The 22,768-nt window shown below is 32.8% G+C and overlaps 1 protein-coding gene across 2 annotated transcripts in view; it reads left to right on the top strand.

Moving 5' to 3' along the window:
* LOC129917141 (metabotropic glutamate receptor 2) overlaps nt 1–22,768 on the top strand; it is a 644,700-nt gene that overhangs the window by 419,865 nt on the left and 202,067 nt on the right. The gene's annotated exons all lie outside the window — the stretch shown is intronic.

Here is a 22,768-nt window from a genome sequence, read left to right on the forward strand (position 1 = left end):
TAAGGTGTCTGGCAAAAAAAATGGCTGTCGGAATGGGTCTGGCAGTGTTAGTTATACGATTTTGTTCTTGTCTGAGTGCAACCTACACGCCTAGGTTGTTGTTATATCTAATGCAAATTACCCTGTACTAGAACATTTTTCCTATATTAAAAAATTGCAACCTCTTTGAAGTTTTTTCCTACAGATCAAAAACGGACTGTCAAATCGAAAAACCGTCAATGTAATAATTGAAGGTAATAAAAAGATCTACAACTTTTACTTCAAGTTAATTTTCAAAAAAGCTCAAATAAATGAGATATGACGAAAATATGGTTTCAAAAAAAAACCACCCTAACTCTTAAACCGAAGGTATAATCGAAAAAAGTAATTTAACATATGTTGTAGTAAATTAAATTATCTTCAAGTTTGCAATACATTTTTTTTCTGTAGATTCAAAAATACGTGAGTTATGTGAAAAATTGCATTTTTTATTAAAAAAACAAAATGGCGGCCAAATGACTCTAGATGCAATTGTTCAAAATGTGGTTTTCGACTCGTGTCTTGATACTCTTTCGAGTCCTGAAGTCAAAATGTGTTATAAATTTTTTCCCAGACCTCCATATAACAAAATCTAACTTTCCCGTATACTAAAATGCGTGTCTGGCAAGGTGTTAGGCCCATCCGACGGGTCTGGCAGCTTACAAAAATTAATGTATTAGTTCCCTGAGTATCATATATAAAAATCAGCCTTGAGAAAATAAGAAATCTAACTACGTATTTTTCGTACCTTTAGCACCTGTTAGTGGTAAAATGGCCGTCGGCACAAGATAGCCAGTATCCATTCACTAATAGTATGTCCTAGCACTACGTAATTCCATAAATTTTTTTCTTGAGAAAATAAGTAATGTCTGGCGGCCCTGGGATCTTGGACTATAAAAAGAACAATCAAATTCAAACTTACTTATTACAATGTGATATCAAAAAGATATAGGTACCAAATAACAAAAACAAAAAAACACATCAGAATCAATAAGGTTTCTTTGTGGCAATGGGCTTGAATTCAAATAAAATTGTTCTTCAATCTTGAACAACATGGCTTTTTTTCGTCTTCGCTTTCTCAATCTTATTCATAGAAATATTGTTTCTTATTGTATACCTTTTTCCGATTCACTTGCTTTATCTCCATTCTTTCTATCTATTCAATATGCCTTCGGACATTAGATTACTGTCAAGGTTTCAAAATTCTTTGGAGAAAACATGCTTCATGAAAACAAGAACCTTTAGATTTTTTTTTTTTAGATTGAGATTATTCATTTCCCCTCAGGAAATTTAATCATATTGTAACTCCTGCACTCTTATTGCTTTGCATTTGAAAGAATTTTTGTAACATTTTAACGAAAAAACATTTACAGGAAAAGTGAACCAAGGTACCTATATTGTATGTATGTAAATTGTGAATTTCGATGTTCCTAAATTGAAAACAACCGGAGGACAAAGTTAGTAACGCATTACTGTTTTTGTTTTCTGTGTCAAAGATATATGAAATAAAATTCAAATTTTTATCATTAAAAAAAAACAAAACTGAAAACGAAAACAATAAAACTTATCACCTACCTTGTTTTTCTTTTATTTTTCAATGTTTCTAATTTATTTTGTTGAATAATGTTGGTAATAATAAAAGAAAAAATATGCAGATACATTATAATATATAAAAAATAAATGAGACAAAGCTCTAAGCCCATTTTGGATACGAGAAGTAAACACAATGTTAGATGTTAGTACGAGAAAATAATATTTTATGATATGCGGGGTCTGGGAAAAAACAAATAAATCCAAATCACCTTCAGGTCTCGAAAGAGTATCAAAACACGAGTCAAAAACCACGTTTAGCACAATCGCACCTAGAGTCGCCATTTTGCTTTTTATCAAAAATTTACTTTTAAACATAACTCGCGTATTTGTGAATCTACAGCAAAAAATGTATGGCAAACTTGAAGATAATTTAATTTCCTACTATTATGTTGAAAAAGCTTTTTATATGACCCCTTCGTTCTTATGGGCGCCTTCACACGAATAAATTGAAAAGGTATGAAGAAAAATCGGCTTCCCGAGCAGGTCGGCGCCGCCGGTTAGCCGGTCGCCGGCTATGTGTGAAATAGGCCTTAGGGTTTTTTTTAAACACATCAAAGGATGATTTTCTTATTTTAGCCATATATCTTTTGAAAATTAGTTCGAAGTAAAAGCTGTAAATCTTTTTATTACCTTCATTTATGACATTAACGGTTTTTCGATTTGATGGAAGGTTTTCGATATGTAGGCAAAAAAGGATTGCAATTTTGTATATATACGGTAGTTACAAAGGTACTAATAAAGAGTAATTTGCATAAGGTGTAACAAAAACCTATCGCGTGTAGGTCGCGCTTAGACGAGAAAAAAAGCGTGTGGAATGGGGGGTCTATGTCGTTCCTTTTAGGTGAGGAGGAGCTGAGTAGGTACTAAGCTCATTAGAATTTTGAACGGTAAACAACAGCAAATGATTGCTAAGGCCTATACTCTGTCCGATAAAAATTGCCAGTAGATACAGGGAAGATAGAACGTTTGCATCTCACTCTCCTTCACGCCTTCTGCATGTGCCTGTCACATCAAAAATCTCACACAGCAATGCCTTATTAGGAGATTTTCTTTTTTAGTTCAGAAGAAAGCTCTGAACAGAGTCTGAACATTCTGAGCACGCTCTGAACATTATCTGAATTGAACGTGTTCTGAGCGCTCTGAATTAATATTGAAACAGATTTGAGAACCAACTGTCACCCAATCACATTTTGTCAATTCATGGTTGTCAAACAACCCAACATAGGAAAACAAATATGTGTTCATCCTTATCACTGGTCTTCCAGTGCCCTGGTCCTAAACGACAAACATGCTCGCCGAACTTTTTCGTTTGCGTTTGCCCCTACAAGGCGAAGGCGAACGTCATTTCGTTCCGATTCTCAAAAGAATAAATATCTATCATGTGCGATGAAGAATCACAGGTCGTTGCGCTCTTTGTATATAAGCTAAGCAAAAAGGGCGTATGAGCCAAAAATCAAAAAATGAGTTTTTGGCATATTTGAAATTGTTAAGCAGCATTTTATATTTGGGTGAGATAAAAAAAATCGCATTTCCAACTTGAAATAGCCCTAAACCGCAAATGAAAAAGGGCACATATCCATTTTCTATCATGATACCAAGCAAAAAGGGCGTATGAAGCATTTATGTACTAAGCAAAAAGGCACATAAGCTATAATTCTTTCCGTATGTGTCCTTTTTTACTTAGTATCTCACAGCTTTGTTGGTTCATACGACTTTTTACTTAAAATCAGTAACTTTGATTTATAAATTAAGAAAAATTTATAAAAACATTAATTTCGGATTTTTTTTTTTTTAATTTCATTTTTTTTTTTTTTTTTGAAAATCAAGTTTTTCAAAAGGGGTCAAATTTTGTTTAAATATGTCGATTAATTCGTTTTCGAAAAATTTCTGAAAATTTTTACACACAAAAAAAAACGATTTCAACAATCTTCAAAAAAAGGATATAAAAACCATTTAAAAAGTAGTTTTCGTTATTTCAGAAGTAACTTTGAATACTTTTTTTGGATTTAATATACAGGGTGTCCCACAGTCACCGCCCCAAATGAAAACCATGGATTTCTGAGGTCATTTTAAGTCGAAAAACTTAAGAGGTAATTTTCTCGTTTTCGTCCCGTTTTCGAGTTACCACGGTTTTTATGATTTTTGCTGTCTTGTCCTTTAACTGGTTTTATCTTTGCCAAACTATGTTTGATTTGAAAGATTTTTTTTACAACCAATCAAGAATTTATTACAGTTTAAGTTTTTCTCAAAACTTTTTTTCTGCGGACAACCGTTTTTCCACAATTTTGCATCAAACACAATTTTCTTCGTTTTTTAAGTTGTTTTTTACACTTTCATATAATTTAAGTCAAAAAAACACGTTAATGAGTATTAATTTTTTGTCCTTTTTATTAAAGCCCAGTTTATTTTCATAAAAAAAAAAGTTTTATTTCATAAAAAAGGCTACTGAAAGTAATTAAAAAAAATAAACAAACTGAGTGAATTAAAAAAAAAATAATTTTTAAATACAAAATTAATTTAAATGAATTAAAAACTTTTTCTGAGCTGTTGTGGTTAAGAAAAGAACAAATAGATGAAGCTCAGAAAAAGTTTTAATTCATTTAAATTAATTTTTTATTTAAAAATTATTTTTGTAGAATCGTATTAAAAGACGAAAAGAGAATCATTTTCGTCGGCAAAAAAACATCAATACTTTTTCCGTTGGAAAACGTTTAAGAAAAAACTATTGCCGGCTCGTCGACGGTACATCAATGTTTTGGTTCAATGGAAAACGCCATTGTACAACGGTTGGCACATCCAAACATTTTTTAATTTGCATTGCGAATTGCTCTCGTATTTGAAATAAGTAACTTTAAAAAAAATTGTTTTTCAAAAAAGAATTAATTTTTTTTTGTAATCCAAAAATAATTTTTTTTAAAGTTTTCTTAATTTTAATTTTACATTAAGAAATCGGTTTTATGGCAAGTAGGTACCGTTAATAACGGTCCAAAAAATATTTTTCTTATTTCAAAAGTGCGGCCTTCTGAGCAGCATTACATGTTTTTTTTTTCAAAGCAAAATCGTTATCCGTTTTTGAGAAAATTGCAATATCTCGAAAACTTTATATTAGAGATATTTGTTGAAAAGGAGATATAAAAATAAAATTTAAAAAACGGCTCTTGGAAATTACGTACATATCGTCTGTACCAAGTTTTTAGCAAATTTATCAATCCGTTTGAGCTTTTTTCCAATTCTTCAAACTGAAACTTATAACGGATACCAGGGTATAATTATTATTGGCAGTATAAAAAGTATACAATTATTGGCAGTGGCAACGATTGATGTCTCAATGCACGTATTATTGGCACCCCCTGTCAACAATAAAGACACTAGGTACTTTATATTTATTGCCTTTAAGATAACCATTGTTCTTATTTTACTTTCCAAAAGCGCCCCCAAATTCTTGTGTGCCCAAGGGCCCCAGGATAGTTAAAGACGGCCCTGGGCGTATGTCCATTTTCTCTTAAAATACACAACATATAATAAAACCATGAATGCCATAAAATAATACACTATTTTAAAAGAATATATCATTTTTTTAAATTTTGAAAATTATTTAATTTAAGGGTGCGAAATCCAGAAACACTAAAATTCATTTATCTCGAAACTACAAAAATGGATATGCGCTCTTTTTGCTTAGCACGGCAGTATAGTAGTATCATAAAAAAAAACAGCACCACCAAAATAGTTTGTTCGTTAGAACGAACTAAAAAATATGTCTTTCAAACAGAAATGTATATCTCATCTCCTTACTCCCATTATTGAATTCGATCTAAGCGCCCTCGCGACCACTCCCGTAACGAACAAACTAAAACATTTCACTTCATGATACATAGTACTATAGATTTTATATACAAAGGTTGCGCTCATGATTTGTTCTAGTTTTGTGATTTGCACTTAACGAAGTTCACAGCACAGCAAAACTGAAATTTGGTCGCGATCATGGCCCTACACGGCGAACATGGATGGAAGAACAGATAACAAATTTATAATTTATTATCTGTGATGGAAGCCAACGAATTTTTTGCCAACAGCGAACCGTTCGCGTACAAGCCGCTTCACGACGAAAACGAATATATAGCGTCAGCGTAGCGAGCACAAACAAGTTCGGCGAGCATGTTCGTCGTTAAAAATGCCCAACTATAATAAGCATGAGCTCGCAAAGGCTAAGGCTTGTGTCAAAATCGAATGAACTGCTTCGTCCTGTTTTTGAAAACATGAGGAGTAGCCATAATGAACACATACGCACATAGCTTTCTGTCACAATTTAAATGTTTGTTTTCGATAATTTGTGAAAAAAATACGCTGGGCCCTGTTTCACAACTCACTCCATCAGCTACATCAACAACTTTCAACATTAATTGGTGCGTCCTGTTGGACTTTTCAAAGAACTTTTCTGAACATTTTTACATTTGAGGCTATGAGAAGAAAAACTCTATCTATTTTTTTCAAAAATGAGATTTTAATGCACATTTATAGTCGGTATGTATTATTGAACAGTTTTGCAAGCAAGCTTTGTAGAAAAATTATTCAAATCTCTTTCAAAATTCAAGTTAAATATCGGGTTTAACTAGTAGCCCCATATAAGACTTGGAAAGTTTTTTCGGTTTTCTCTCCCGACGCTCAGTCCGGACTCCACCGATTTAGTTGATGTAGTATCTAAGCTCTGAAACACGCCCCTGATATATTCAACATGTCAGCCTTCATTTACATCTCAATTTTTTCATGTAAAGAAACAAAGTTTAATGTTTCACCGTCAAAAGACTTTTAAAAGCATGCAGAATTTATTGAGAATTCAATTGAAAGAACAATTTAAGTACAAACGAAACAAAATTCACAAACGCAATATAAGGAAAAGGATGTCAAGAAGATTGTATTTTTATGCAAAGTAAATGTACGAATAGATGATGGTGATTTCTTTAAGTATAAGAAGTTGTTTGAACATACTTTTTATTCAAATGTCTGTGTCTGTTTCAAGGTATTGCAATATAAAAATGTAGGTACTCGTACATAGAACATAGGTACAATTCTTTTTGGAAAATTATTTATTGAAATAATTTCTTTCATAAGGAGTCACATTTATGTAAGTTTCTGGTTTTGCTCGTTACTACTCCTTGTCAAATAAAGAAACCAATAAACCTCAAACAAACACTCAGAAGAAAAGAAATGAAAAAGGAATGAAGTGAAATGAATGTAATTGAAGAGGCTTAAAGTTTTTTTTTATTTAGGGGAAAACTTAAGCTAAAAACTACACCCTTATCAATCTAGAAGGAGTGTGTTGTATCACTAGAGTTCAGAGCCTTTAGCAATAGACTGCTTTCGCCTTCAATCCGGGTGGGGTATGTTTTTATTACACGGTTTGTAGGTATAGAGGTAGGTACACTTAGGTACATACCTATTTATTGATTTTGCGTTCAGAAAAAAATATACCCTTTCAGCTATTTAACAAGAGCCTAAATTAAGTAATAGACATTGGTATACATACATAGCTATACATATTTGAATTTCTCATAATAAGAATTATAGATTTTAATTTATTTTAGAAAAATAAATTTGATAATTATATGCAGATCTGTATTGCAACCTTGAACTATGTAGATGTTGTAATGTGCTCGTCAAGGGTATACGCATTATTTTTTTTAAATTTATTTATTTGGTTTATTATTATTTTTTTTATGTAAGTTTAGTTAACAAAGTTAAAAAAATAAAATTAATAAACTTGAAAGAATTTTTAGGTATTAGTTGATTTTAAGGCTAGTCACACACACTTTTTTTTTTAGTTTCTCAACTGTTTGGTTTCAAAAATTAAATACATGGGCTTTTATGGGGCCGCAGCACATGCAAAAACTATTTAGGCCGTGTGTGAATTGCGTTAAATAGTTAAATTCGTGTAAAATTCTTGACACTATTGAGGTGAATAAAAAATTTTCAGCTGTTTAAAATTTATTGGGCTCCGGGACCTGATTAAATTTGAGTTCAATTTTTTTTGCAGATGGTTTTGTTTTGTTTTTTTTTTTTTTTATTAAAGAGGAGTATCATGGCAGAAAAAAGGCAGACAAAATTTTAAACAATAAATTCTTTTTTTGAAATTATTTTGTTCACCTCAATAGTTTCAAAAATTTAACACGGATTTAACTATTTAACGCAATTCACACACGGCCTTAGTCATCAATTTGATCAACTAAATTATTTGTGTTTTGTCACAAACTTACCGGTTGGGCCAAATCAGTCTGGTACCGTAACATGGGGTTACTTTGCCCCGTCGGGGGTAACTTTGCGCCACTGACGAAAAGATTTAGTTTCTTGATTCACGCTCAGACATGTTAGATTCTCTATATCAAAGCTAATACACACACACACATATATACATCTGCCACGTGTTGCAACGGACCATCCCCGTCCCTTGGACTACTTTGCTCCACTTTTCAACTCAAAAAAGAAAATATTTTTACTGTTATTTGAATGTTTTTTTTTAGAATTAATGCATTATTTCATGTCTTATCAATGAATTAAAAAAAAAAAAAACAAATAGATAAAAAAATGTCTACTATTTTTAAAAATAGTGCAAAAAACGGAGCAAAGTAACCCCATGTTACGGTATATAACAGCGAGGACCTTAAACTTCAATTTATGAGAAGGGAAGATTTATAGATGTTGTGTATGTGCTTGTTTATTTCGTTGATTGCTTGTGAAGTGTTTCATGTCCGCGCTGCTCGTTCAACTTAAGATAAAGTTGGAAGTCGCGTCGTCGGCAAACATATGAACGGTACAATGCTTAGTGACTTGAGGAATCTCGTTTACATAAAGTGTGAAAAGTAACGGTCCAAGAATGGATCCCTGCGGAACTCCTGCCGGGACGCCAAGCAACGATTAAAAATCATTTCCTACGGCCGTGCATGGCAGGTGACCATTCAGATATGAACTTATTAGTTTCACTGCCAGGCGATAAAAATGAAAGGTATGCTGTATGCAGCAGCTTTTTACAGAGGAGAGGATAGTTCACCGTAACTTTGGAGAAGTCTAATAAGGTTAGAAACGTAGAGCAGTTGTTGGCCAAACTTTTGCAGATATCATCTACAACAAGCAAGAGAACAGTTTTACAACTCCTTTGCGCTCTAAACCCGGATTGCACTGGGTTTAAAAGTAAATTTGAAGTAAACTGGCATCTGTTTCAAGATAAACTTCTCAAAAACCTTAGATAAAAAAGGCCAAATTGCTAATTACTAAAGGAAAGTTTAGTAAATGAAGTTTATGGTTAAGGCGTCTATCCATACGCTGTCAAATGCTTTCTCGACATCTAGAAAGCTGTTTAAAGCTGAGGTGATGTCTCGCTGGAACTTCATGAACGGATGCAGTGTGGAGTGTCTCCCCGAAAGCCGAACTGCATGTCTGGGATAATGTTGTTATTGCTTCAAAACTTCTTCAGCTTCCTGAGTGTCAGCTCTTCCAAGAGCTTACTAAGATTTTTGAGAAGAGAGATTGGCCTGTAATTAGAGATCATGTTCCTACGACCTTTCTTAGGAATCGCCACATTTCTTGAAGTTTTCCATTTCTGCTGGAAGTAGCAGTTGTTGAAGATGATTACTTAGAGGATTATCACTGTTTGCGAGAGCCTCTTTATAATGAAGTTGGAGATGCCATCCGGTGCGGCTGATTTTTTCGGTTTGGATAGATGAATTATTCAATTATTCAATAAATTAATTATTCAATAAATAGATTAATTATTCTTTCAATCTCTTCGGGTGTACTCAGGTTTGGGCTGTCAACTGGATCATTTGCAGGATTTGTGTCGCTGAATGTTGCTTTATCCGGGTTAGGTAGCAAAGTCCTTTGAATGGATGCCTCGACTTCCTCTAAGAAGTCTGTATCTGTGGAAGGGTGTGAAGATACCTTCAAAGTGGGCTCCAAATGCTTCTGCTTTTTCCCAAAATGTTGTTGCTTCTCCATTGTTTGTGTTAACGGCTTCCGGCATTGGTGACTTCTATCCAACTATTCGGTTGATGTTCTTAAAGCCATCAGGTGCGGGCTTTATTGACTGCAGTCTCTTCTGGAACTGTGTGTTGTTATAGTGTTAAATGGAGTTAAGGAGCATGATGTTGGTGCACTGTAGCTCACTCCACACTGTCCGGTAGTTGGCGTTTGATGTATTAAGGTCCCGTTGATGAATCCGTTGGAGGCGTTTCCTCAACCGTTGTCTGTGGGCGTATAGGTTTTGCACCTGTTCTGAGAGATGTTTGTAGCGGTCCTTTGAGGTCTTCGGCTGTTTTTGATTGTCACTGCACTTGTGATTGCCATTTCTAGGGAGTCAATAGCAGTATCAATTTCAGTATTCTCAAGATTCTTGTTGTGTTAAGGAAGCGTGACGGTTTGTTCGACGTCTCTCTACAGCCGGTCTACGTCTAGACTTCTGTAGCTGGTTGTGCTGCTAGGGAGATGGGTTGGTAAAGCTGGATAATAAGCTGGACTGCTTCATGATCCGAGTCGCTGGGTACTGTTGAACAATTGAAGCTGAAGTCTGGTTCGTTGTGCAAGGTTTGATGTGTCAAGAAAGAAGTCCGGCGTTGATGGCGTTCTCGGGTAAGTTGGTTTTGGTTAGGAGACAGTTACTAGCGAGTGTAGAGAAATGTTGATATCCGTTTAAAATTAAATTAAAATTAAAAAATTCAAAAAAATATGTATCCATCCAAAGGTCCCGCATTGAAATCACCGCCGATGAGTCCATAAGTTTCTGACGGTGGAGCTGTACTTGAAGTAAACGCTGGTTACGTTCAACGTTTCATCTCTCTCTTTACGATGATGGCGGTTGCTTCACTGAGGTGCTCAGTTTCTTGGCAAATATAGGTTTCAAATCCACAGATATCGATGTTGTTCTTCCTGGTCACGTTGGTTTTGCTAATGAGGGCAACGTCCAGATTGTGGTTCTTCATGAATAAGTGAAATTATGTCCTCTTTTCCAGGCTGTACAATGAATTGACATTGCACGTCTTTAATTGCATAAAATCAATATTTTGAAAAAAAAAATTTCGAACTTAATTTTTTTTCAAAAGTTTATTTATTTAAGAACTGATTTGGCTTCAAAATTCGATGCACTTATTTAATTTTAAACAAAAAACAGAAAACCGTATTCAAAAATGTCTTGTCGTTTTCGATAAATTAAAAAAAAAGTCCAATACATCTCTTTTTTTTAATATGCCTGGGAGCCCGGCGGCGGCGGTGTAAGGGTGGTTTACAATCTGTGGCCGCTAGTCCCATTATAAGGGGTCAAAGGTCACAACATTTTTTATTTTTAAAACGGTAGGTTTTAGACAAAAATTATGTTTAGCGTACATAGGTGTATTTAACATCTGGTTAGCTCGTGCCGCGTCTTGTAATCATGGTCGAATTGGCTTCTAAATACTTCACACTGGAATTTAATCCTTTCCCTTTGGCATTTTAATAGAATAGAACCTACAAAAACATTACATTAAGTAAAGAATTCTGAAAAAGAATTTACCATTCAACCCTGAAAAGAATCTTGGATTTTGATTTTATCAGCTCTTTATGTTTTTGCAAAAATGTCATGTTCAAAGTAAAAAATTTAATAGAAGTGAAATATTTTTACGTTTTTGATGCTTCATTGTTGATTCAAAGCACAATAGAATGATTTCTACAAATAAACGATGGTGACACTCACATAAATGCATTAATAAAAAGTTCATCTTCATTTGCTGAAAACTTAAATATTAATCCTGAAAATGAGTCCTTGAACCACCATAAAACTTATTCGGTTTCCAAAGAGAATTGATGAAAATCCTTAAACCGCTTCTGTTTTTAGTTTGGAAACATTTTACAGGAAAGAGTAGAAAATGGTTCTTCAAACTTTCACGCGTAAAAGAAAATTTAACAGATAATTTAACCATTTTCGAACCTTATTTTTACCGACTTCCAAAAAGGAGGAGGTAAACTTTTTTTTTTTTTTATGTTTGTTACTGCCTAACTTTGGACTGAGTGAACCAATCTTGCTAATTCTTTTTGTATTTTAAAGCTGGTGGTCCCATTTCAATTTCGTTTAGTCAAAGCCATAGGAACTATTAGAAAAACCATAACACCCAGTTTTGATCCATGGAAGGCGGTTTTGTTTTTTGGTAAAAAAGATTATTTAATTTAAAATACGCGCTTCTAAGAGCCAATGCCACAATAGAATTAGTCGAATCTATTGTGGAATTGGATCCTATTTTTTTTAAGAAAATGTGGTATACTACTTATCTGAATTGCAGATTCTTCTTTTTTCTTGCAACGAATGCTCAAATTTCGACAACATTACCAAAGAGGTATTTAAACTAAGAAATGCCTTTAAGTTAGTTTACTACATGTTAACAGCTCCTTTGACATCAGCTTCTTGTGAGCTGTCATTTAGTAAACTTAAAATAGTCCTCAATTATTTGCGTACGACCATGGGTGATGAAAGCTTAAATTCGTTGATGCTGATATATTCCTCAAAATATATAGTTGACAAAATTCAACTAAGCGAGGTTGTCGAAAAATGGACATTGGTAACACATCGCGGGGTTAAATTAAAAATCAATTGTATGTAAATGTTTATATATTATTGTTGTTTGGGATTGAATGTACAACCTCTTAGGTGCAATTAATTAAATAAAAAATTAATTCATATTTTACCCAACGTTTCGCTAGTCTTTTTCAGTTCTTCAGTAACAACGATTGATCTGTGATAACAAGTGATAGTAGGCTTAAGTTTTGTTGTACAATAAGTGTTAATTTTTTAATATGTTGCTCATTAAATGTTACCTAATTTATTTTCAAAATTCAAAAAAATAATAAATATTAACCCCTGAAGAAGCTGGAAAAGACTAGCAAAACGTTGGGTAAAATATGAATTATATATTTTTTTATTTAATTTATTGTATCTAAGAGGTTGATCATTCAATTTTTAAGACTACAAATCTGCCTTATTTATTTTCTTTTACCAAAAATATTATTTTTTTATTATAAAAGAATGTATAATGTTTAATATATTTTGTTCTGTTTTAGAGATTATTATTTTAATGGTTAAATGCTTAATCGTGAAAATTATAGTTTTATTTTTTTTTTCTCTAATACTATGATTCCCATTACACTGGTCAACAAGGTTTTTGCCACAAAAACCAAAATATACTTTTCTAGTAGTTTTTGGGATACTGAATACGAATCTGAAGTCAGAAAAATTTGACTGGCCTTCGTTTTTGAAATATTACCGTTAGAAAATGTCAAAAAACGTAATTTTGGCTGTTTTCAAGGTTATGTTTTTATGTGGAGTAATGCATTATAAACAAATTTGTAACGGTGCCTATAGGTTTTCTTCTTTCAAAAAATGTTTTAATCTTTCCGATATCTCTTTTATTGCCCGAGATATTTAAAATTTAAGTAGCGGTCTTTGAATCAAAAACAACACTGGCCAACCAAATTAAACTTTTTTTGCCACAAGAATCAAAATATACTTTTCTGAAGGTTTTTGGGTTGCTGAACTCGAATCCACAATCAGAAAAATTCTATTAGCCTTCGTTCTTGAAATATTACCGTTATAAAGTGCAAAAAAAGGGTTTTTTTTTATAACGGTTATATTTCAAGAACGAAGGCTAATAGAATTTTTTTGATTGCGGATTTGAGCTCAGCACTCAGAAAAGTATATTTTGGTTCTTGTGGCAAAAATTGTGTGGCCAGTGACTTGAACTTTAGATTAAGCTTAGTTTCTCTTTGGCTTATTAAATTAAACTTAAGATATCTCGAGCAATAAAAGAGATATCGGGAAAATTCTGCTCTTATAATAACCGTTACAAATTTGTTTATAATGAATTACCCCACATAAAAACATAACCTCGAAAACAGTCAAAATTACGTTTTTTAGCATTATATAACGGTAATATTTCAAAAACGGAGGCCAATCAAATTTTTCTGACTTCAGATTCGGATTCAGCACCCCAAAAACTACTAGAAAAGTATATTTTGGTTCTTGTGGCAAAAAAAAAGTTAAATTTTGTTGACCAGTGTTATTATTAAAAAACATTTTCGGATGCAGTCGGCAAATTCATAAAATGAGTCGGCATTTCACTGAATTTCACCCCATGGCTTGGACCCTCGCTACGCCGCCGCTGCATAGCTCTGGTTAACTTCGGTTTTTCATCCCTTTGATGAGCAAAACTCTGTCGCGCATTACTCTCGTATTCATAACTTCGTCGGTTTCCCAACGTAAATACATACAGACTTTTTCAAATTCGATGCTTCTTTAAAGTCGTTAAATCAGATTATATTCATTTTTCTATAAGAATACATAAATCATCATCCTTCTTAGCCTATTATAACAGAACGTTCATAGACTCTTCAGAATGCAACATTTTCTGAGGAAAAAATGTAAACCAAAAAGGTTATAAGTTCTTCTTTCAGTAAACATTGAAAGCGGTAATAAACACATCCCTGAGCACCTAACCAGAGGAAATGAACATTGAACAACAAACTGAGTGGGTGTAAAAAGTATATAGGTACTCAAAACAAAGGAAAAGATTTTTGCATGCGTTGCACGTACTTGCTTAAAATTGTGGCAAAATAATTTAAATAGTGTGTTTATTTGAGAGAAATAAAAGTGAATTGAATTGAAATAGAGCGTGTGTTATTTGAACGGAAAGTAAAGTTGGAAATTAAATAAATCGGAACACGTTTTATTGCGAACCTTAATAAAATATTACAATATAAATCAAATCAAACACAGTTGTAAATGCAGTTTTGTGAATCCACAAGAATCGAATTTTAATGCGAAATAGGATATTAACTGTACAAAATTCATAAAATATTTTATGAAAATTGGGACATTTAAAAAGTGGATAGCAGAAACCAGGGGTTACTTAGCGCCTGCAGGGGTAGCTTTGCACCACAGACGAAAAGTTATTATTCTTCGTTTTACGCTAAGGCTATCGCGTTTTGGCTGTCAAAAGTACCACAACAGAGATAATAAATTGTATAAATTTACGGCGATATAAAATCTTTCTCATATCTGTAGTTGATACGTAACAATTGGAAATTCTAGCAACTTTAACTCTAAGAGCAAGTTCGTGCGACCCAGTCATGTATTTTATTTTTCCTCGCCTACAATAAAGTATTGCGAGTCAATATACAGAAGAGCAATAAACACGATATTGCATAAATATAAAATTTGTTTGGTTATCGGCCAATTTATTGACACTCTTACTTTTAGTCTCTTTGATGCCAATGATTTTTTTTTATTGGAAATACAAGTATGTATGTATAATGGGATGAATTTTTTCAAAAGCAGCAGTAGGGGTGTTTGTTTTTTATAGGAACCAGCGATTTATGCTGATTGCAATTCTGCAACAACTCATCTGTGATCAGAACTCATGATTGATTAAACGAATAAACTTTTTGTAACTTCTTCCATACCGGTGGTTTTCCGAGAATATGAAAAAGTTAAATGAATGTGATGACTCCCGGCAAAGCAAAAGTGATAATTAAATAAAAAAAATATATCATTTCACACTTACCACCTTTATGAACATTTAAAAATCGATTAAATTTTTGGTCTGAAAAACAGTAAAATTGTAAAAAGTATAATTACTGAGAACAAAATTATAAAATATTAGCTCCGTATCAAATTTTAAACAAACTAATCTTTCTTACAACTCCGTAACTTCGTTTATCTTGCAAGAACTTTCACCTTCACAATTAGAAGAAAATCTTTAGGTACATAATATTTGAAGACCATTTCGATGAGCGGACAAGAACCTTATGGTCCAGATCCATGTGAGAACCACCGCACAGCTGCTTAGCACTTAGAAAATAAAGATTATTCCTCACGTTCAATCGAAGATATCTACCGTGATTGCGGTGTGACGAAAATCTCCAAAACAAACAATCGTGCTCCCAGCCATGCAGAGATATGTAATGAAGAGCGGGACCCTGAAGACTTCTTTTTAAAAATCGTGTCGATGTAATAAAAGAAAATACCTTGAAAAGCCTGAAAGAAACCAGGTTAGGACAGATGGAAGTAGCTATGCCAAGGCGACGCTTTGCTCTAGGAGGCTTCGCAATGCTTGCGAGCCACAGAACCACACTTATTCACAGAACCAGAATAGGGCCCCCAGGGGTATAAAGAAAATGGAAAACCTGTCCTTATACAGCAACCGTAGTTTTCCCAATGAATAAGATTTGAATTTTTTTTGTAAAAAAAAAATATAACCCCAATTTTTCTTTTTCATAATGAGCTTTATTTTAGATAGTGAAACTACCCCAAAGCATCAGAACCATCTTTGTGGACGGAACTTTTAAAATTGTTCCTCTCAAGGATGTTTCAAACAGTTTGTTGCGATTTTTTTTTAGCTGTTCTGTTACTTACTAATGATTATTTTTTTTCAATGTAAATCAGGGAGAAACAGAATAGCTGCAGAAAATCGAGCTCTTTCTTGCAGGTATTCTGTTACTCCTGCAGGTATTCTGTTTACCGCTCGATCCTTACATTGAAAAGTATTTTTGTTGTTCTGTTTGTATTTTTTTGGGGCCTTATTTCATTTTTGTATACGGCCTTATTTCCTGGAGCCTTGGAAAAGTACCATGATTCAGAAATATGTTACACTATTCAAAGCAACACGATCGTAGATTTCGAAAGAACCATCTCTTTAAAAGAGATGTTCTGGAAACTGTCATATTGGTGTAGGGTATATTCCTTCTACGCTTAAAACCTATATTTAAGAATTTGTGTACACAGAGAAAAATATAACTTCCTTAAAAACTAACAGATTGCCTTATTGTTTTATTGCCCATATGTTTTATAAGGAAATCTTACTAAAATCAACGATTAATAAGGTTTTTTTAAGGGGATTTCTTTTTAAGCTATTGCATAGATTTTAACGCAGGCCTGGCATGGGGAGCTAAACCAAGAAATTTCGTAACGAAAAATTATTACACCCCACACATAAGAATTCGCTATACGTGTATGGTATGGTGTGTATGTATTTTATTATTTTCTTCTGATTCTTGTTCAACTTCCTTAAGTCAGATAGAGAGGGTTATACAAATTGTGTTAGACAACAAAGAGAGGAGTAAGGAAGAAGACCGTAAATGCTGTGTCTGCAGAATAAATCAGAAGCAAACAAAATGATCTGTATTTTATTATTTTCTTCTGTTTCTTGTTCATCTTTCTTAAGTCAGACAGAGAGGGTTATATAAATTGTGTTAGACAACAAAGAGAGGAGTAAGGAAGAAGACCATAAATGCTGTGTCTGCAGAATAAATCAGAAGCAAAAAAATTATCTGTATTTTCTTTTCTTTTCTCTTCCCATTCTTCTGTTTCTTGTTCAACTTCTTGTGATTTGTGAACGAGTAAAGCGTTGCATTGCGCTTGCGATATTTAATCAGAAGAGAAAAAGTATTCTTGTGTTTTCTTTTTTTTTTTTGTCTGGAGAAGTTTATGACATGAGATTGTGTGTATGCATGTTTTCAAATGTGACCTTGTTGTTGTATATGAATTGATAGGTAGATAAAAAAAAACATAATCATTGGTTTTGTGTAGTGTAGGTAAATAAATAATTATAATTGCATAAGTCGATAAAAAATGCAATGCAATAGCTTTACCGCGGCAGTCCTCGAGTGACACAAGTCTTTTTTTATTTTTATAGAAAACATCTACTAAAAATTTGAGTGAAAAGTTCATTTTATTTATTTTTGTCAATTTGGCACTAGAACATAAATCGCTATCAACATTTGTATAGCAGGTTGCTTTAGGTCAGTGTTTTTCAAAGTGTGGGTCGCGACCCCCTGGGGGTCGCGATGAGTTTGTAAGTGGATCAGGGCCGTAAGCCAAATATTGATACAAAAACATAATTAATGCAAAATAAAAACAAAAAACTGAATATTTCTCAGTGTGACAAATTAAATAACATAATAAATGTTGAAATCTTGAATAGATCTTTGAAACTTTCTCTTCCAAATTATTCAAAAAAGTTTTAGAAGTCAGAAAATTGGTTCCAATTTTCAGATTTGTAATCATGTAAAACCACCAATTACACGGTGTTACAAAAACGAGGTTTTAAAATATACGCGGGCGGAGACCTATCACGTTTTGTAGAGAGAGTCGCAATGATTACGAAACGGTATTTAAAAAGTCCCTAACACCCCCAAAATTTGGAGTTAGGGGCAAAAAACGGTTTTTTTGACCTTCACCCATTGAAAAAAATCTAGCTTCGTTAAATTTTTACCCATTTTCGATTTTTTTACAGTTTCTGATAGGAAATAAATATACCTTTCGAACAATGTATAAAACATGTAACTCGGTTAAACCACCTAGAATTTATAAGCTGTCAAAGTTCCAAAGTTCCATTTTTTTCGTCATTTACCCCGCTACGACATCAAATTAAAGTACATACTACATATTTTCACAACAACAAGCTGTTTTAAAATTATATTCTAAAATAATATTTATTTCCAAATCAAACGAAGTATTTGTTATGAAAATCAGTTTAAAATTGGCTTAGAAAAAAAATTTACGATTTTAACTCATATACAGAAATTCGAACTTTTAGGTATAGAACAAAAATGTTGTTTTGGCACGTAGTAGAAGGAGTTGAATACAAACATTTTTTTCTTTGGGAGGGGGGTCTATCTCCCCCTGTTTTTTAAAAACTCATTTTATACTATTTTTTTTCCAGATTGGAATTTTAATAAAAAAAATTACTCACACAGAAAACTGCCTCAATTGATTCCTTATCGAACATTGAAAACTATATGTTTTTATGTCTTCCAGTTTTTGAGAAAATTGTATAATATGGGTTAAAATCGTAAATTCTTTTTTCTAAGCCAATTTTAAACTGATTTTCATAACAAATACTTCGTTTGATTTGGAAATAAATATTATTTTAGAATATATTTTTAAAACTGCTTGTTGTTGTGAAAATATATACATATGTACTTTAATTTGATGTCGTAGCGGGGTAAATGACGAAAAAATGGAATTTTGGAACTTTGACAGCTTATAAATTCTAGGTGGTTTAACCGAGTTACATGTTTTATACATTGTTCAAAAGGTATATATATCTCCTTTCAGAAACTGTAAAAAAAATCGAAAATGGGTAAAAATTTGACGAAGCTAGATTTTTTTCAATGGGTGAAGGTCAAAAAAAACATTTTTTGCCCCTAACTCCAAATTTTGGGGGTGTTAGGGACTTTTTAAATACCGTTTCATAATCATTGCGACTAGCTCTACAAAACGTGATAGATCTCCGCCCGCGTATATTTTAAGTGTTACACCGTGTAATTCATCTCTTAATTCCAAAACTCGTGTCAATACTTTCCTCTTTGACAGCCATCTGACCTCTGTGTGGTTACAAAGATTATTGGTACATGGTGCGTCCATGAAACGTTTTTGAAGTTATACTTCTTATGCGGTGGGTATGAAAATTTGTTTTTTGACAAGAATGTCAAAGGGATTATGACGCGATCGCCATCTGCGAGACAATTGGGCAGCAGGGCTGCCTTTTCACTTTAAGAGTTGGTAGTACTTTAGTATTTAAAAATGCAGTACGCCGCCGCAGTACGGTAAAAAAAAAACACACAACACGTGGCAAGTGGCATGAAACATGGTGCAAGTGCATTAGGCAAGGAGCACGAGGCATGTGGCATTCAGTATGCCAAATGTGGCAAGTTGCGTGTAGCAAAATGCATGAGGCAAGTTCCATGTGGCAAGTTGCATGTGGCAAGTTGCATGTGGCAAGTTGCATGTGGCAAGTTGCATGTGGCAAGTTGCATGTGGCAAGTTGCATGTGGCAAGTTGCATGTGGCAAGTTGAATGTAGCAAGTTGCATGTGGCAAGTTGCATGTGGCAATTTGCGTGTGGCAAGTTGCGTGTGGCAAGTTGCATGTGGCAAGTTTCATGTTGAATGTGGCAAGTTGCATGTGGCAAGTTGCATGTGGAAAGTTGCGTGTGGCAAGTTGCATGTGGCAAGTTACGTGTGGCAATTAAACCTGTATTGATATAAATACGCTGTTTTAAAAACAAAAATAATAAAAATTAAAAATATAAAATGAAATTAATTTAATAAACTGAGTCAGAAGTATAACTTCAGTCGCGTGTACATGTGTACACACACTCTTTTGTTTTTGTTATGATTTTCAATTTTGTGATAAGCCCACTTTTGTTGCCGGTGCACAGTGGGTCCCGCCATAGGTCAAAAATAAAAAAAGTAAATGTCAATTTTTTAAAATCCAATGATTAAACAACGTTCTACAATCTCCCATCGAACCAAAACCAAAAAAAATTTGACGGTTACCCTTTTTTTCATTTCTCAATAGCCATTCAAAGTCGGTATATAAAAAAGGTACAGTTTTTTAATCGCGGCAGTTATAAAATGTGAACTTGCGATAGTGATAGCTGGTGTTAAAAATTGTGAACAGTATTTAATTGTTATGGATATTAAACGAGAAGGTTAATACTTTCTAAAAACATAAATTATATTGTTAAATAACATTAAGGCTAATTGTAATGGGGCTCGTTAGCGAAGCAATTTTAACCATTTTTATTTAGCTCAATTTTCATTAAATTAGAGATTTAGTTGGTTTGCCTTCGAGTGCCCTCTACAATTTAAGTTCTCAAATGAAGAATATCGTCCTACCTTTCGAAATAATAGCGCCGTTTTTTCCCCTTTTTTCCCCTTTTCGAGTAATACGAGTTTAAATGACGATAGACGGAGAAAAAAAAATTACAACGTAAAACTAAAAAAATTCCTTTTTGGCACTATTATTTTTATAAAAGACTGAACTAGTGGATAATGGTAAAGTGCTCGACTGACAGGCAGGTCCATTTCCGGCATTAACCATTTTTTTTATATTTTCAAAAAAAAATCTTTTTTACCTTTTTTTAATTTTCTTGAAAATAACCAAAATTTTAAAAAACTGACTTGATGCATTTTTTTGCAATAATAAATCATATAAAATGATAATACAGGTGTTTCATTAAAAAAAAAATGGTGATTATATTTTTGACCGCACTTTGTATGGGAGGTGACCCACTGTGCGGTGGAAGCTTTGGCACCATCGCCACAACAAGCAAAACATTTTGTCCAATTCAATTCGTAGTCGCGAAAGCTTTCTAAAAACATGTCCTGCATGCATTGTCACTTCTTATTCTTTTGCCGATTGTGTTGTTAAAAAGTGAAATACTTTTTAGCTTATCTGTCCAATATTAAATTAAATATTAAATATTTTTCCTCTAAAGGGGGTCGTGACCTCAAATAATTTGAAAAACACTGGTTAAGGTGGTAAGGTGTGTGACTAATGATTTAAAGTCTGCAGTTCGATTCCCGGCCTGGCCGTCATTTTTTGTTCTTCTTTTTTTCTTGACAAAACCCTACACGTGCCAGGAAACCCGATTGTTTTAATTAGGTTTCCTTCTTGGATGAAAACCATAGAGAAATCGGATTGTTTTTGTTCTAGTTTACTCGTATGTGGTCTATTTTTCTCTGTGTATGAAAAAAAATTAAAAGCTTATTACACAAACTTTCGAAAACATCAATTAACTCTTTCATATTCTTAACATCTAAACGTCAATCGCTGCAAAATGATACATACAATAATCTTAATGTATGTCATACCAAAAATTTGAACCCTTAAGAAATTATTGAACAGAAATGAAATTCTTTTAACATCAGGAAAATAATTAACCTAATATAGTCAAAATCAAAATAAACTTGTCATCATTGCTTCTAAAAATGTTTGTCAATAATATATACATTAAGGCCCCACTCCTTCACAATATGAGGGATCATTCACACCAGAAAAGTAAGGAATATATGTAGAACACACATTCTATAGATAGCATTGAACCACAAAAACATTTTATCGCAAGTCGGCTTATCGTAAGAAAAGGAAACCCAAAATATAAGGCGTTATCCTTTAATGAGCTGAGGGATAAGCTTTCACGAGAATGGATTCCACGATGTGACTCTTTTTATGTTATGTCATTGGCGACATCGTTTCGTACCTACTTATACTGAAAAAAAGCGATAACAAAACAAAATCAACATGGAAGGATTTATTTATGAACAATCTTAAGAATTGAGGTGTTTTTATGATTGTTATTTTGTTTTCTCTTTATTCTACGTGGATACATGCAAACTGTTTTATGTTCTTTTATTTGAGTGTTGAGTTATTCTTGGCGAAAGGAAAATTGGCTTAATCTTAACAATTTAAAGCACCTTTAAATATTTTAATGTTTTAAGCTAAGTTCTTTTTCTTTAAAAAAACAACTTAAAATCAACGAAAACCACATTTATTCAATTATATTTTTCGTAATGGTTTGTGTTGAAGGCTATAATTTTTAAATCAAAGTAGAACATCGTTGGGTTAAAGTGGTTTGTATTTACAAAAAATCCTTAAACAAACAAGTTGTTTCAGATTTGAAAAAAGCAACAATTTAAATAATCCACTGGAGATCAATCCTACAACTCCTACATCACAAGACCAATGCTTTACGAACATGCTTACTCAATACTATAGAAATTAGGGTGATAAAATGCAACTATAGATAGCTAAAGTCCAACAAAAATTAAAAATTTTCTTACATTGTTTCAACTTTAATTTAAAAAATAAAACTAATAAAATTTCTCAACCAAAGGTCAAAGTTATGAATTTTGCAAAAAAAAAAATGAAAATCCGGTCGACTGAGCGGCGATTTTAAATTTAATGCATGAGGTTTTTCTCTTATAAAGCTAATGCATTTTTTTTAACTATGGTTTTATTAAGAGGTCCCTAACTTATGGCTAGTACTGTATCGATATCGAAATATTTGCAGTGAAATAAGTGTTTTGCATGATATTTGTAGCTTTTTATGCTATTAAAATTTTTAACTTTTGTATTTTTATCTATCAGTTTAATCTTGCTACTCATTATATAGAAGAGATCATAAACAAAAATCAAATAACAACTAAAATATCTTGAAAAACAAGAACAAAGAAAAATATTGACAACTTTTTATTCCTTAATTAAAAGTATGTAAATACATATTTGATTTTAAACCACAATGTTTTCAAATTACATAAACCAAGTAAATTTTACTTCTACAAAGTTTTAACTTATTTAAAGCTTA

The sequence above is a fragment of the Episyrphus balteatus genome, chromosome 1, assembly GCF_945859705.1.
Source record: "Episyrphus balteatus chromosome 1, idEpiBalt1.1, whole genome shotgun sequence".
NCBI classification, from domain to species: Eukaryota; Metazoa; Arthropoda; class Insecta; order Diptera; family Syrphidae; genus Episyrphus; species Episyrphus balteatus.